The sequence below is a fragment of the Ursus maritimus genome, unplaced genomic scaffold (assembly GCF_017311325.1).
Source record: "Ursus maritimus isolate PB19 unplaced genomic scaffold, ASM1731132v1 scaffold_27, whole genome shotgun sequence".
Classification (NCBI taxonomy): Eukaryota; Metazoa; Chordata; class Mammalia; order Carnivora; family Ursidae; genus Ursus; species Ursus maritimus.
In genome coordinates this window covers 29,523,165-29,539,419 of record NW_024425230.1, presented here as the reverse complement: position 1 = coordinate 29,539,419, position 16,255 = coordinate 29,523,165, and the positions used below count along the sequence as shown (strand labels likewise).

The following is a 16,255-nucleotide window of genomic DNA, read 5'->3' as shown; positions in this document are numbered from 1 at the left end:
CTCCCCACTGAGCAGGGAGCACGAAGCCACGCTCTATCCCAATCCTGGGATCATCATGACCTGAGCCAAAGGCAGACGCTTAACTGACTGAGCAACCCAGGTGCCCCAACACATAAATCTTAAAAAAAAAAAAAAAAAAAAAAAACCTTGCATATTCTGTCACATCCTTAATTGAAGTAATAAAGTATAAAAAATAAAACTTTTGATGGGAATGCAAACTGGTACAGCCACTATGGAAAACAGCATGGAGGTTCCTCAAAAAATTAAAAATAGCACTACCCTATGATCCAGTAATTGCACTACTGGGTATTTATTCAAAGAACAGATATGGTGTATACACATACATACACACACACACACACACACACACACACACAATGGAATATTACTCAGCCATAAAAAAAGAATGAAATCGTGCTATTTGCAAAAACATGGATGGAGCTAGAATGTATAATGCTAACCAAAATAAACCAGTCATGGGGCGCCTGGTTGGCTCAGTTGGTTAAGTGTCTGCCTTCAGCTCAGGTGACGATCCCGAAGTCCTGGGATCAAGGCCCACGTCCGGCTCCCTGTTCAGCGGGGAGTCTGCTTGTCCCTCTCCCTTGGCCCCCCCACCCCATTTCTCTAATAAATAAGTAAAATCTTAAAAAAAAAAAAAGATAAGCCAGTTGGAGAAAGACAAATACCTTATGATTTCAATCATATATGCAATTTAAAAAAACAAACAAGGAAAGGGGGGGAAGAGATCAAATAAAAAACAGGCTCTTAACTATAGAGAACAGATGGTTACCAAAAAAGAGGTGGGTGGGAGATGGGTGACACAGGTGAAGGGGATTAAGAGTACACTCATCTTCATGGGCACTATGTATAGTGCTGAATCACTATACTGTACACCTCAAAGTAAGATAACACTGTATGTTAACTACACTGGAATTAAAAAAAATTTTTTTTACCTTTTTTCAGAAGGAACATGCATATTAATGAATACCATAATTTTATGATTGCTTTAAAGAACAAGTAGTAAAGATAACATTTACCCAGACATCAAATCATACAAACTATTTATAGCTAAATCAATTGTGACAAGAAAATGGGAGGAAATCAGTCTACCCAATTTCAATACTTATTATATGTATAGTAATCAAGACTACGTGGGAGGACAGATATATAAATCAAGGGAATAGGATAGAAAACCCAGAAATAGACCCACACAAAATAGGCCCCGAACTGATTTTGACAAAGTGCAAAAGTAATTCCACAAAGGTAACACAGCTTTTACAAATGGTGCTGGAGCAAACGGGTATCCATCAGTAAAAAACAAACCTTGACCTAAGTCTCATAATTTACACATTTACTAAAAATGATTATAGACTTAAATGTAGTATGTCAAACCATAAAACTTTAAGGGAAAACATAATAGAAACCTTCAAGATCTAGGGTGAGGCAAAAGGTTCTTAGACACCAAAAGCATAATCTATAAAAACACAAACTGATACACTGGAGTTCTCGCAAACTAAAAACTTTTGTTCTGCAAAAGACCCTGTTAGGAGGGAAAAAAAAAACACAAGCCACAGGCTGGGAAAAAAATATCTGCAAACCACATATCTGGAAAAGACAAAGGACTAATATCTAGAATATATAAAGAACTCTCAAAACCCAGTAGTAAAAAAACCAAACAATCCAATAAAAAAAAAGGTAAAAAAACACAAAGACATTTCAACCTAGAAGATATACAGACAGCAAGCAAGCACATGCAAAGATGTTCAATGTCATTAACCATTAGGGAAATGCACATTAAAACTACCGTGAGGTATCACTACACACCCACCAGAGTGGCTTAAAAAAAAATAGTGACAATACCAAGTCCTGGAAAGGAAGTGGAAAAAACGGATTTTTCATACATTGCTCATGTAGCCATTTTGGTAAACAATTTGGCAATCTATAAAAAAATATATAAACTTGCAACTACTACATGATCAGCAACTGCACCACTGGTCATTTATTCCAGAGAAAGGAAGACTTAAGTTACACAAACAGCCCCAAACTAGAAACCGAGATGACCTTCGATGGCTGAATGGTTAAACGAACTGTGGTACACCCATACCATGGAGAAAAAGTTAAAAAGCCAACCCCCAAAGTTACATTCTGTATGATTCAATCTGTGTTAACATTCTTGAAATGACAAACTACAGACATGGAGATGAGTGGTTCCCAGGGTTCAGGGAGGGGTGGAGACAGGAGGGAAATGAGGATGGCTATAAAAGGGGCAACATGAGGGATCCTTGTACAAATGGGAATATTCTGTACCTTGACCACATTAATGTCAATATCTTGGTAGCGACACTGTATTACAGGTTTTGAAAATGTTATCAATGAGGAAAACTGGGAGGGGTATATGGAATCTTCCTGTATTATTCCTTACAAGTGCATACGAATCTACAATTATCTCAAGTAAAAACTTTAATTAAAAAAAAAAAAACAATGTTCAGCAGGGAGTCTGCTTCTCCCTCTGCCCCTCACCACACACTCTGCTCTCTCACTCTCAAATAAATAAATAAAATCTTAAAAAAAAAAAAAAAAAGCAACACAAATGCTGGAAAGGAAGAACTAAAAATGTCTTAATTTTAAGCCATATGACTGACTGTATATGTAGAAAACCCTAAGAAATGTACCAAATTAAAAAAATCCTACTAGAATAAACTAATTTAGCAAGTCATAGGATACAAGCTAAAATAAACTATAATCTTTACAAAAGCAACAAAAACACTGAAGATGAAATTTTTTTAAAGATTTTATTTATTTGAGAAAGAGATAGCAAGTGACAGCGCAAGCAGGGGAAGGGGCAGAGGGAGAAGCAGACTGCCGCTGAGCAAGGAATCCAACGCAGGACTGGAACCCAGGACCCCAGGACCACAACCTGAGCCAAAGGCAGATGCCCAACCGAGCCACACAGGTGCCCTGAAACTGAAATTTTAAAATACTACTTATAATTGTATTAAAAAACATAAAGTACTTAAGAATAAATCTAATGAAAAATGTGCAGAACTTCTATAATGAAAACTACAAAAGGCCCCTGAGAAAAATTAAAAGACCGAAATAAATGAAGAGATGCACCACCTACATAAATCAAAGAGCTCAATGTTGTCAATTCTCCCCAAATTGATCTATGGGCCAAACGCAGACATCAATAAAAATCCCAGCTGGTCTTTAGAAGAAACTGAAAAACTGGTTTTAAAATGTATATGGAAATGCAAAATACTTAGAATAGCCAAAATAATCATGAGAATATAAAACAAGGCTAGATGTTTTATACCACTTTATTTCAAGATTTGTTATAAAGCTACAGAAATCAGTGTGGTGTTGGGGCACCTGGGTGGCTCAGTCATTTGGGCAGCCAACTCTTGGTTTTGGCTGAGGTCAGGATCTAGGCGTCATGAGGTTGAGCCCCAAGCCAGGCTCTGCACTCAGCACAGTCGGCTTGTCCCTCTCCCTGCCCTTCCCCTGCAAATAAAATCTTAAGAAAGAAATCAGTATGGTGTTGGTGCAAGGATAGGCAAATAGATCAATGGAATAGAACACAGTCCAGAAACAGACCCACACTGACTACTGATCAAGGCACCAAGATAAATCAATGAAGAAATCCAAGTATTTTTCAATAAATGGTGCTAGAACTGGACATATATGAGGAAAAACAACCTCCTATTCCTATCCCACATCAGACACAAAAAATCGATTTGAAACAAACTATCTAAACATAAAAGCTAAAACTTAAGCTACTAGGAAAACAAAAATTGGAGTATCTTAGTGACCTTGGGGGAGACAGCTTTCTTAGAGAAAACACAAATAAGTACTAATTGTAAAAGAAAAAAATCTGATGAATAGATTTCATCAAAATTTAAAAGTTCTACTCAGTGCAATAGAACAAGAAATAAGAAGCACAAATATTGGGGGCACCTGGGTGACTCAATCAGTTAAGCATCTGACTCTTGATTTCAGCTTAGGTCATGATCTCAGGGTTGTGACACTGAGCCCCACACTGGGACCCCTGCTAAGAGTCTCTCTCTCCCTCTCCCCCCACCTCTGTCTCTCCCCCGCCCCACAAAAAAAGTAAATAAATAATAAATAATGAAATAATGGTAATGTAATAAAATATTTAGGAAGGTATTCCACATAACCTAGCCACATCCCAAAATCACTTCAATGGAGGCTACCTCCCAGGCAGCCAAGCGAAGTACTTCAAGAAGCAAAAAGAAGTTTCTGCCCTCTTCTCTTACCATCCCAAAACAAGAGGGGGAAAAAAAAGGTCAAGCAAGTCAAGGAGAAAACACAATCAATATATCTGATAAAGGACTTATAACCAGAATACATAAGGAATATTTACAAATCAGCAATAAAAAGGAAACATTTTTTTAAAAATGAGCAACAGAAATTATCTGAATGACGAAGAAACATAGGAAGGGCTGCTCAACATCATTAATTACCAGGCCAATGCAAATTAAACAACTCATATGTCCACGATAGATGAATGGATAAATAAAATGTGGCAAACACATACAGTAGAATATCATTCAGTCTTAAAAAGAAGTTCTGATAATATGTTACAGCAGAGACGAATCTTGAAGACATTATGAGAAGTGAAATAAATAAGCCAGACATGAAAGCACAAATCGTGTATGAGTCCACTTGCATGAGGTTCCTAGAGTAGTCAAGAGTCTACTCATCACAAGAGACTACTCTATCCCAGAGACAGAAAGTAGAAGGTGGCTGCCACAGCTTGGGGAACAGGGAATGGTGTGAACAGGGAATGGTAAATTATTGTTTAATGGGTACAGAATTTCACTTTGGGAGCCTGAAAAAGTTCTGGAGCCGGATGGTGGTGATGGTGGCACAACAACGTGAGTGTACTCAACGTCACTGAACGGCACACTTAAAAACGGTAACTTTCAGATGTATTTTACAACAACAAAAAATCATTAAGTTGGGGAAAACACTGTAAGATACCATTTTACATCCACTACAAATGGTTTAAAATTAAAATGGCTGGTAGGGTAATACCAAATGTGTGTGATGTGGAGCAACTGGAACCCCCATACATTGCTGACAGTGTAAAATGATACAACTTTGGAAAAGAGTTTAGCAGTTTCTTATAATATTAAACACACACTTATGACCCAAATTTTCATCCCCAGAATTTGCCCAAGAAAAATGAAAACATATTCACAAAAGAACTTGTACACAAATGTACAAAGCAGCTTTATTCACAAAATCAGGAGAACTGGGAAAAGGAGAAGAGACTGAACAAATCATGGTATTATACAACAGAACACTACTCAACAAAAAGGAAAAAAAAGACGCTACAACAAAACTCTATGAATAGCTAGTTCTATCTTGTCTTTCTGGTATCTGCTAAAACGTAACCAGCCCAAGGAGGCCTTCCCTGGCTACCCCAATCTAATGTCCCTACTCCCCATCACTCTTCAACACCTCACCTTCTGTTATGATCTCAAAATTCATCACTACATGAATTATCTTTTTGGTTTATGTTGTATCACCCCACTAAAATGTAAGCTTCATGAGGGCAAGGAACCTTGTCTTGTTCAGCCAACAGAGTGCCTACAATGAAAAAGGAACTCAAATATTTATCCAATCAATGAATGAACTACATGTAATAAATCTGACAGAAGTTAATCACTGAAAATCTAGAGTATCTATTTATACCTAAATGTCGTGGCTCTTCTTGGAAATGGTTCTAAAATCATAATACCCTTTAAGCATACTCTATGCAAAATCCTGTGTAAGATACAGAATCTAACACTGCCCTACACACAGAAGGAAGTCAGGAAATAGTACACAAGCATAAACACATAACATACAATATTAAATACAAAATGAAATATTGCTTAGGGTTCTCCATGAAAAATAAAAAAAGAAATAGAATAGCATTTCACGCTGTCTTCAAATATCAATTTCAGAAATATACCTACATAAGGGGCACCTGGGTGACTCAGTCGGTTAAGCTTCAGACCTTTGGTTTCAGCTCAGGTCATGATCTTGAGGTTCTGAGATCAAGCCCCAAATGGGGCTCTGCGCTCAGCGCAGATTCTCTCTCCCCCTGCCCCCTCTCACTTGCTCTCTCTCAAATTATTTTTTTAAAAAAAGAAACATACCTACATAAAATATAGAGGTCTAACGAAGGAAAAATAAACACGCTTGTGGGGGGAAAAAAGAGTTTCACCCATCAAACACAAAAACCTAAAGAGAAAACTCAGGTTATTTTCCTGTGATCTAACTAAGCCGTATCAGAAAACTAGGCGGACAGAACACAAAAGAATGTATTAGCAGGCTCAATCGTAAGATTTTTTTTTTTACATTTTATAAAAAATTTCAAACATACACAAATGTAGACAGAACAGCATAATGAACCCTACATACTCATCATTTAGCTGCAATAATTATCAATATAAGAATTCAAGATCAGGTGAATTTCCAATGCAACACAATTTCCACAACACTGATGATGGTAAAAGGCACAAAATACACACACTTTAGGCTTATTTCCCATGTTTTAACAAGACTTTGTCTACTATCAGAAAAGTATGAATTTCCTTTCCTATCACTTATACTCCATCATAATCCTACTCTAATGCTTGTATTAGATAGATGCAGAATGACACCTGTAATAACAAGAATTTTTTTGAATATCAGTAATTAATCAGATGTGAAAGACTTTTATTTCTTCCCCATTCAACATGCATCTTTAAGACTAATGATAAGGGGCGCCTGGGTAGCTCAATTGGTTAAGTGTGACTTTGGCTCAGGTCATGATCTTGGGGTCCTGGGATGGAGCCCTGCATCAGGTTCCACACTTAGCGGGGAGTCTGCCTGTCCCTCTCCCTCTGCCCCTCCCCACATTCATGCGTGCTTTCTCTCTTAAAAAAAAAAAAAAAGGCACTGATGTTGAACCAAAATAAAAAGCTTTTGCACAGGAAAGGAAACCAACAAAAGGAAAAGGTAGCCTACTAATGGGAGAAAACATTTGCAAATGATATATCCAATAAGGGTTTAATATCCAAAATATGTAAAGAACTTACACAACAAATACAAATAATCTGATTAAAGATGGCCAAAGGATCTGAAAAGACATTTTTCCAAAGAAGACATACAGATGGCCGACCCCTGAAAAAAGATGCTCAACATCACTAATCATCAGGGAAATACAAATCAAAACTACAATGAGGTATCATATCACACCTGTCAAAATAACCAGTATGAAAAAGACAAGAAACAACAAAGGATATGGAGAAAAGAGAACCCTCATGCAGTTGGTGGGGATGTAAACCGGTGCAACCACCGTGGAAAACAGTATGGAAGTTCCTAAAAAATTAAAAGTAGAAATACCATACAGGGCACCTGGGTGGCTCAGTTGGTTAAGTGTCTGCCTTAGGCTCAGGTCATGATCCCAGGGTCCTGGAATCAGCCCCACGTCAGGATCCCTGCTCAGCAGGGAGCCTGCTTCTCCCTCTGCCCCTCCTTCTGTTTGTGCTTTCTCTCTCTCTCAAAATAAATAAAATCTTAAAAAAACAAAAAGATATATGCACCCCTATATCACTGCAGCATTATTTACAATAGCCAAGAAATGGAAATGAACTTAAGTGCACACTGACAGATGAATATATAAGATGTGGTGTACAAACACTGCTCATCAGGAAGCCTGCTTCTCCCTCTCCCACTCCCCCTGCTTGTGTTCCCTGTCTCTGTCAAACAAAATAAATAAAATCTTAATAATAATAATAATAATAATATTGTAACAACAGTGTATGGTGACAGACGGTACCTATACTCACCATGGTGAGCATAGTGTGATGTACAGAATTGTCAAATCACTGAGTTGTACACTTGAAACAAATATAACATTGTATGTCAACTATAATTTAAAAACACTGTATGTCAACTATAATTTTAAAAGACACTGATGTTGTATGTTCAAGTTTATAGTGTTAATAACTGAGTAGACTTTTTAATAGTTTCAAAATGTGGACTGCCAGTTCTACAATAGAAACTTTTTAAAAAGTAACTACTCAACATGTAACAAATTGCCCTTTCTTTTTATTATCAGAAACTTCCTTCTATGTAAAATACAACATTAATGCATTATTCAAAACTCATCAAAAAGGTTTATTCTATAAAGAAAACTCCTCTATTAACTGAAAACGGTGAATCTAAAACAAGTGAGTGCCACCATCTGGGTTCCCAATCAAATGAACACACTAAGGAAGGGCCTTCACCAATGATAGCACTAACACCTTCATGTCAAAAGAAGAGCAACAGCTAAAGCAGGAGATCTAGGAGCCACAAGGAGACCAATCTTTGATGCCTTTTACTTTCTACTTTTCCATCAAGGTATAATATATATAAGTCTACGTATTTTAAGTGTACAGCTGAATGAATTTTTGCATACCAATTCACCCACATAACCACCACCTAATTCAAGACATAGACTATTCGAAACACCCCGAAAGGTTCCAGTGTGTCCCCACAAAGGTAGCCATTATTCTGATATCTAACACAAAAGATAAGTTTAGCCTGTTTTCGAACTTCATGTAAATGGAATCATAAACGTTCTTTTTAAAAATGTTTGGCTTCTTTTGCTCAATATTATACCAGTGAGATTCATCCTTGTTGCTGTATGTATCAACAGTTCGTTCTTTCTCATGGCTACATACTGTCCTATAACGATGCCTCAATGTATAAACCCATCCTACTGGTGACAGACAGCTGGGTTATTTCCAGTTTGGGGGGCTATCATGAATAAAGAATTAAACATTTCTGAATTTGTCTTTGTGGGGAACAAATGTACCCATTTATGCTGGCCATATTACACAGGAGGTCCTAGAGTATGTATGGACTATTCTGCCCAAATGCTAAACTATCAATATTTCCCCATTAAGGATGAGACTTCTCTGTATCATTTCTCTCTTAAGAAGCCTTTAAAAAAAAAAAAATGGTGTTTTTTTTTTTTTTTGAGAGAGAGGGTTGGCGGCGGGACAAGCGGGGAGGAGGGTCAGAGAGAGAGAGAGAGAGAGAGAAGCAGACTCTCTGCTGAGCAGGGAGTCCGATGTGGGACTCGATCCCAGGACCCTGAGACCACGACCTGAGCCGAAGGCAGACACTTAACCGACTGAGCCACCCAGGCGACCCATAAGAAGCCTTTAGATAACAAAGTGGGGTAGCCCTAAATGATCTTCTACCCACAATGCAACTGAGGCAGTTGCCAAAATAATTCATAAACTACAAATGAATAACTTGCCAATTACAGACCAATCAACTTCCATTTCATCTGCCACATCAGACAACGCACACCGTTCAGATCCAAGGAAAAGCTCTGGTCCACTAAGGACGGCTATAATCAACAGCTGTACATGAGTAAGTGGTTAGTTACAGACTTCTGAAAAACTAGGTATTTTTCCACACAATTATCTGGAAAGCTGTTTAATCAAAATCTTGGGAATGGCAGAGACCTTAAAAAAACATCCAGTACAATCCTAGTACTAATTCCAGATCTTCCATAAAAAGCAGCATAGTGAAAAGGGCATGGACTTCTTAAGTCAGACATCACAGGCCCAGATTCACTTCTGGACTTCACCATTTACCAGCGCTGACCTGAGCAAATTACCCTAATCTGAGTCTCAACTGTCTCAACTATAAAATGGCTATTATACCAACTATACCACAACCTCACACAACCATTGTTGAGATTAAATGAGATAATCTACATAGTTTCTATCATTAGTAAATTTTATTTCAAATGTCTCCTTTTAGCAGAAATATTGACCAGATAAAGGACTTGAGTTATGGCCCTAGAAAATCATAATGTGAGGGCCACCTCCATTCTCACCCAAACAAAACTACAAAAATGCAACTACAAAAACAAATTCTCTACATCTTGGAAATGAAATCCCAATCTCCAACTGAAACACACATACCTTTAGGGGTACACAAAGATAAAAAAGCAAGGGAATCAGTTTCCACACTCTTTCATAAACCTGATCAGCCCACGTAATTGGATTATCAAAAGATTTTCAACCATAAAATTTATTACTTTAGGACATAAGTCCGAAAACTACAGCCCATGAGCCAAATAGGACCCACTACCAATCAAGGTTTATTAGAACACAACCACACTTGGGAGTGCCTCAGTGGCTCAGTCGGTTGAGCCTTGGACTGCTGATTTTGGCTGGGGTTGTGAGATCAAGCCCCTGAGCTCAATGTGGAGTCCACTCAAGCTCTCCCTCTCCCACTCCTATACTCTCACATTCTCTAAAATAAATAAATCTTTTAAAAAAGGAAAAATATGAAATAGACAAATCCCCAGTATAATACAAATCACCAAAAGTGACTCAAGAACAGAAAATCTGGATAGACCTGTATCAAGTAAAGAAACTGAATTAGTGGGGTGCCTGGCTGGCTCAGTGGGTAGAGCATGTGACTCTCGATCCTGAGGTCCAGAGCTTGGGCCCCATATTGGGTATAGAGATTATAAATAAACAAATTTTTAAAAGGTGGGGGGCAGGGTGCCTGGCTGGCTCAGTCGGTTAAGCATCTGCCTTTGAGTCAGGTCATAAACCTGGGGTCCTGGAATCCAGCCCTGCATCTGGCTCCCTGCTCATCAGAGAGCCTGCTTCTCCCTCTTCCTCTCTGCCTGCTGCTCCCCCTGCTTGTGTGCTCCTCTCTGTCTGTCAAATAAATAAAGTCTTAAAAAAAAAAAAAAAAAGAAACAAACTGAATTACTAATTAAAAATCTTCCCACAAAGAAAAGCCCAGGCCCAGAAGACTTCACTGGTAAATTCTATCAAACATAGAAAAATAAGAAATGCTACACAAACTCTTTCAGAAAATAAAAGAAAGTAACATCTCCCAACTCATTTTATGAAGGTACTATCACTCTGATACTAAAGCCAAAGACATCATAAGAAAACTTCAGTATCCCTCATGAACACAGACATGAAAATCCTTAACAAAATATTAGCAAATTAAATTCAGCAACATATTAAAAATATATACACCATGACTAAGTGGGGTTCATTCCAGGAACACAAGATTGGTTTAACATTCAAAATTCAAGTAATGTAATACACCACGTCTACATATCTTATACATATCTTTTTTTTTTTTTTAAGATTTTATTTATTCAACAGACATAGAGACAGCCAGCGAGAGAGGGAACACAAGCAGGGGGAGTGGGAGAGGAAGAAGCAGGCTCATAGCAGAGGAGCCTGATGTGGGGCTCGATCCCATAACGCGGGGATCACGCCCTGAGCCGAAGGCAGACGCTCAACCGCTGTGCCACCCAGGCACCCCATATCTTATACATATCTTAAGACGGTTTTTTTAATATAGAAAAGGTTATTTGCACACTTTAAAAACATTAAGGGGCACCTGGCTGAGTCAGTCAGTAGAGCATGTGGCTCTTGATCTTGGGGTTGTGAGTTCAAGCCCCACATTGCGTATGGAGCTACTTCAAAAATAAAATTAAATAAAAACATCAAATTGTGTATTTAGATAACTTTGTATTTATTTTGTATTTATTTTTTTATTTAAAGATATTTATTTAACAAAGATAGAAAGCGCTCAAGCACAAGCAGGGGGAGCAGCAGAAGGAGAGAGAGAAGCAGTCTCCCCACCAAGCAGGGAGCCTGATCTGAGGGCTCCATCCCAGGACCCTGGGATCATGACCTGAGTCGAAGGCAGACACTTAATCGACTGAGCCACCCAGGCGCCCTTTGTATTTATTTTTTTTTAAGTCAATATTTACATGTCAAAAATGACATCCTAAACTATTTAAACTACTTAAATTTATGATGAAAAATTTCAAATGACAACTTAAGGTGGCATACATAGATTTTCTAATGTTCTGAACACTAAAAACATGTTTTAAGACCTGAGTAACAAGGGAAAAAGAATCATTCATGCCAAAACAACTCCACCGTATTTTCAGACAACCAATAAAAAATTATTTTTGAAAATATGACAAATTCCAACTCCTTTAAACTTCTACCCCCACATTAACTTACTCTTGTAGAGTATCCAGGCATAAACCTAACACTCCAGGACAGAGCCAACCAGCGCTGGGGTCAACCTTCCTTTCTTCTTCTAGATTCTACACTCTCCTAATGTAATCTACTACCGCAGGTCACCTCAATTCTAACCACATCACTGATCCAGATGACTGAGACTCCACTTGAAGCCCCTCTAAGTCACATCTCTACCTTCATTAGCTGGTATAATTGCCTTTTTGGACCCAACTGAAATTTCTCACATGTATATGACCCTTCCATTTCATTAAACTGCATTGGACAAATCTTGAGATTAACCTGATAATATTTTCTCTCTTCACTTCACAAAGGCAACAAATCTGGTAAGCACACCTTCCAGATAAGGCTTGCAATACATAAAGAACGTGATATAGCCTCAACTCACCAGAATCCCAGCTGTAAGTTGTATCCACAAATCAAACCCCTCCAGACACTGATGCTCAAAACCAGGATTCCATCCAATTTTACCACAATCTGGCAAATTGCCCTATCTCACCCACCACGTCATCATAAAAGACTTAACAAATGCCTTGCTAAAATTCTGACACACTATCCCTATATTCCTTTGAGATACCAATTTGAATGTCCTTTCCTGTTGTTCTGGGGGAATTTATAACTCTAGCACCCCTGCTCCTCTGGCTATTAAGGAGAGAAAAAGGACACATTTTCCACTTTGCGTTAATTACAGCATCTCAGGAACTACAGATATTTTAAACATTTTCTAGTCCATTGTTTTTCAAAATACGGGTATTTAGCGGTCAGATATATTAGCAGTCAATTTAGTGAGTTGCAATCAACTTTTTTTTCTTTTAATGAAATATAAAATATCAAAGGGCATCATATACAGAAAGGGTAAACTTTGGGGGTGGGGGTGTACTCTGTGCATGCTGGGAGCACATTAAGTCATAATGTAAATGTTTCTAACTGCGGGTTCCAGGTCAAAAAAGTTTGAAACACACTCTGCTAGACCCGCAGCCCTACCCCCACAAGGAAGCTCCACCAAAAAAATTCTCAGTAATCAAAAAGTTATGTTATTTGTAATCATCTTCATTCCCTACAGAGAAACCAACAGGAATTTTGAACTCGGTACACCTAATCTGCCATTCATTTAAAAAAAGCCTAGAATCCATCTGAGGTTTCCAGTTGAAACACTAACCGGCTCAGAGACAGTCATTTATGTTCTGATGTTAGTAAGACCTGTATTTGACAGCAGACTGAAATCAGTTTAGTCTGTGGCTAGGGAAGAGAACAAAAACTATTCTGACTCCTCATCCGTAACCACAGGAGAGAACTGTTAGGAGTCCTCCTGGCTCTGGAATTGGGAGACTCACTGAAAACCAACTGGCCAAGCAGGCGAGGACTCTGCCTCGCACACGCCAAAACATCTGAACCACTCTACAAGCCAATTACTGATAAAACATCACACAAAGAGCACTTAAAGAAGCTCAGACTTAACACCGACAGCTGGAAAGAATCAAGAAGCTGCGCCCGGGCGGGTATCATTAATTTCTCAACCAACCTTCCCTCTCAGACCCCAGTTCACCTCTATCCGCAAGCTATCGGTCACGGATGTGGTACCCGCGCCGTTCCATGCCACCCTACTCGACTGTGCAAAAGGACACTGAGGCAAGAAGCAAAGAGTGGGGGTGCTGCAGCGGCCATCAACGAGGCGAAACCGAAAGTCTAGGCCGCTCATGCCTCCCACCTCACACGATTCCCAAGGCTATTTAGAACCCTGATGCCCTCAGCCTCCCACCTCAATCCATAGCCCCTGAGGCAAACCCTGGGACCTGGCCCCCAGCTCGCGCCGGCCTCGATGAAAGTCTACAAGGCCTGGAACCCCGACGCCTAAAAGCAAACCCGCCTGGCAAGCCCGGAAGCCCCCTCCGGCGAGCGCCCACAGCCCAGCCGCCCCTCGCTCCCACCTCTACGCCGTCTGGCCGCCGCCTCCTCCGCACACGTCGCCAAGCGGACCCCGCAACAGAAGACCCAGAGGCTGAGGGGCTTCTCCACACCCACCCCCACAGCCGCGGCCGGAAACGCCCCGCGTCTCCACGCCACCGCCGTGAGGTCACTTCCGGCGCGACGCCTCGGAAACCGGAGGGCACGCTGTTAGGGGGCGGGGCGCCCGGGAAATTTGAGAGGTTAGGAGAGCGGGGAGAGAGCGGGGGCTGCCGCCTTCCTCCTCCGCGCCTAGGCGTCCGTTTTGTGAGCCCCGCCTACTTTTGTCGAGTAGAGGCCTGGTTGGAGTTGGCGTCCTGCCCCACTCTCCCACCCAGAGACTTGGGGGACCCCCCTATCTCGCGCAGTCCTGATGAAAAGTTCCCGCTTTCCAACCAGACCCCTTGGGCTTATCCCCGAAGAAGAGCGGAGGACGTTGGGGAGGAGAGAGTGCCTGGTGACCTAGACCCCATCGTCAATCAGTTGCAGCTGTGGGATGCAATAAGTAGGCCCCCGCGAGGGATTAAAGGAAACAAATTCCCTTCCTGGTTAATCCTCAGAGTGTATGAGCTTCAGCTCATTTTGGATTTAGGGCTAAGCCAACCTGTACGTGGGTTCCTCCTCTGCCCCCCATACACACACACCCCAGTACTTGGTACAAGGGAAAGTGCCACTCTCCTTGGGGCATTTTAGAGCCCCGCGATGGGGTTTTGGAATATAGGTGAGGTTCGGTGGGTTGGAGTCCGAAGCCAGCAACCAAGAAAGAATTCTTGAGATGTCTTTGGTGCAAAATAGTGGTTTTGTTAAAACCCCGGGGACAGGACCCGTGGGCTGAAAAAGCTGCTGCCCCAGGGTTGTGAGGGGTGGCTGATTATATATATACTTGGGAGTTGGAGGAGGTAAGGAAAAGGGAGGTTTTCAAAAGGATTTGCATATGCTAAAGAGGACCTATAAGATACCTGAGGCCTTGCCAACCCACAAGGGGTTTTTTTCCTTCTAGCAAGGCATTAAGATAGTTGGGAGCTTCCTGGAGGAACTTGACACTCAGTCTTCTTCAAGTATCTTCATTGGGCTGCAAGTTATAAGGACATTTAATTGTATCTACATTTCCTTCTGGAAGCTAGATTATTGATAGAACTGCTTTGTTCTTGTAAATTGCTAAGACATTTGTAAACTGAGGGAGACTCATGTCTTGCAGGATTGTGATCTCTATAACTGTTTTTCCTTTTCTTAGCTATAGGGCAGCCAGGAGTGTCTGAGGAATGTCACATATATCCCATCTGGGGGGGTGGTTTGTGGGGTGTCAACTTCTGCGTTGTCCTCAGCTTGCCTTCTGTTCCCTCATCACAATCCTTTAAATAAACTGTGTCTCCCGGGTTTATATGGGGTGGGTTGCTAGTGACTGTCAGACCAGGTTTAGGGAGGATATGGTTTGCATATTCATTTAGAGATTTATGAATTAACCCGGCCTGAAGTGAATAATTTAACAAAGCATTATATTCGCCATCTGTTGATAGGTCTACAGTGAGAAAAGATTTTCCATATAGTAACTCAAAAGGACTTAACTCTATTGGTTGTTTTGGGGCAATCCCCATTCCAGTTTTCCTGAGTCTCAATGCTTAAGATTGAATATCTGCAAAAATGTGTTATTGTAACATTTTCTCTCTATAATAATTCTCATTTTTTAACCAGAGATAACCAAATCAGGACTAATTCATTTCTAAAACAAGTCCAATTTTAACAAATTGGCCTAATGATTTATATAAGCTCAGCAAGAAGTGATTGATACAGATGTTTTAATCTGCTTTGCTGGGTGCCTGAGTGGCTCAGTCAGTTAAGCGTCTGCCTTCAGCTCAGGTAATGATCCCAGGATCCTGGAATCGAGCCCTGCATCAGGCTCCCTGCTCAGTGGGGAGAATGCTTCCCCCTCTCCTTCTGCCCCCCACTCATGCTTGCTCACTCTCTCTCAAATAAATAAAATCTTAAAAATAAATAAGATCTGCTTTGCTGGAACTTCTTATACGGAATCTCTAAGTTGAACTTTTAGTAGCTTCTCTAGGTCAGAAACCAAGCCAAATACTTGCCAGACATACCTGTAAATTTGGGCAAATTCCTCTTCTCAAGGTCCCCAGTATATGCTGAGAGTCCTGCACCTTCCAGGAAGTGATATTCTTTACTCACCTGGTAAGGCTGCTGGGAATTCTGTAAACAAGGTATCAGGC

General features: G+C 40.3%; 1 protein-coding gene across 1 annotated transcript in view; it reads right to left on the bottom strand.

The window, feature by feature from the left end:
* The window catches only part of EDC3 (enhancer of mRNA decapping 3), a 56,366-nt gene extending 42,201 nt beyond the window's left edge, over nucleotides 1-14,165 (bottom strand). Inside the window, exon 1 of the mRNA XM_040642996.1 lies at nucleotides 14,018-14,165. The gene's annotated coding sequence lies outside the window, so the exon portion shown is untranslated. The remainder of the gene's footprint in view (nucleotides 1-14,017) is intronic.
* Nucleotides 14,166-16,255: the final 2,090 nt, after the last annotated feature.